Source organism: Trachymyrmex septentrionalis, unplaced genomic scaffold, assembly GCF_001594115.1.
Source record: "Trachymyrmex septentrionalis isolate Tsep2-gDNA-1 unplaced genomic scaffold, Tsep1.0 scaffold14, whole genome shotgun sequence".
NCBI classification, from domain to species: domain Eukaryota; kingdom Metazoa; phylum Arthropoda; class Insecta; order Hymenoptera; family Formicidae; genus Trachymyrmex; species Trachymyrmex septentrionalis.
Window position 1 is genome coordinate 3,666,690 of NW_017304543.1, and position 1,179 is coordinate 3,667,868.

The window sequence follows — 1,179 nt, forward strand, 5'->3', positions numbered from 1 at the left end:
TTCTTTTTTATTATTTTTAAAATTCTTCCTCTTTTTCTATAACGATAAAAATTTTTATTCTTTAAAATTGAGAGATAAGTAAAATGAAGATAGGGCAACTCTTGCGACACTGTGTATTTGTATTGACATTGCAAAAGTCACTGTGATTACGGTGATTAATTGCGGTTGTTTATATAATGATAAAAAAAAAAGTTGAAAGGCACTTTATTCGCAGTATAGAACAGTATTAGGATGCGTGCAAGAACAATCGACGAACGAATTATAATAAATTTATGACAAAATTTTAACATAAACTACCTTAATATTAAAAGTCTCTGAATATGTATAGTGTAATCAAAAGCAAATGATATTTACCGCGAAAAATGTCAAGTTTTACAGATACACGGAACTTGCGGTCGAATTTTCACTCAGTGATCTCGGAGAGAGTGTGACATCAGAAAGCTGCCATATTTAATATATCTAAATATAGCGAGTAAAAAGAAACGTACCGCTCTTGTCCTAATGTCTAAGATGGCTTTTGCAGAAAGAAACGCAAACGTTAAAATGTGATAAGTTTTTGTAAATGCTTGTAAACGTTTTCCCTTAATTATAAGACGTATCGAGAATAGATATTAAGAGTTTTGGTAGGTTTAGAATTATGCACGATACGGAATGCGTGTCTTCGCGAAAAATCAAAGATGGGAGACTCACAACAGAAGGGGAAAAACATTGTAAGATTGTTGTACAAACAGATGCAATGATAAATCCAAATTAATTCGCTCTAATGTGCGGGTTCTAATGAAAGATTTTACGAACTTCGATCAGTTTTGAATGCAATTCGAATGACAACTTTTCGTCTCTCTTTCTGAAAAGGAATTAAATTATTAAAATATATTAAATTTAATTGCATGCAATCGTTCATTTTGTAAAACAGAAATTACTATATTTCTGTGCAGAATTATAAGAGAGATGGAAAAGGATCAGAGTATCTAAAATCTAGAACTAGCAGCGAAACTTTCTCGAGAACTATATCGTTGCACCTGTTGATACATCAAGACTATTGGCACGCTTCCTCGTATTCGCGAACACGCTTTCCGTGCAGATAGCTTTTTTACGTAAGACAGAGAATTTGCCAAATACCATAGTACTTATTAGTACGTAAGTCAATGAATACATATAAATATAAAAAAAATATATATA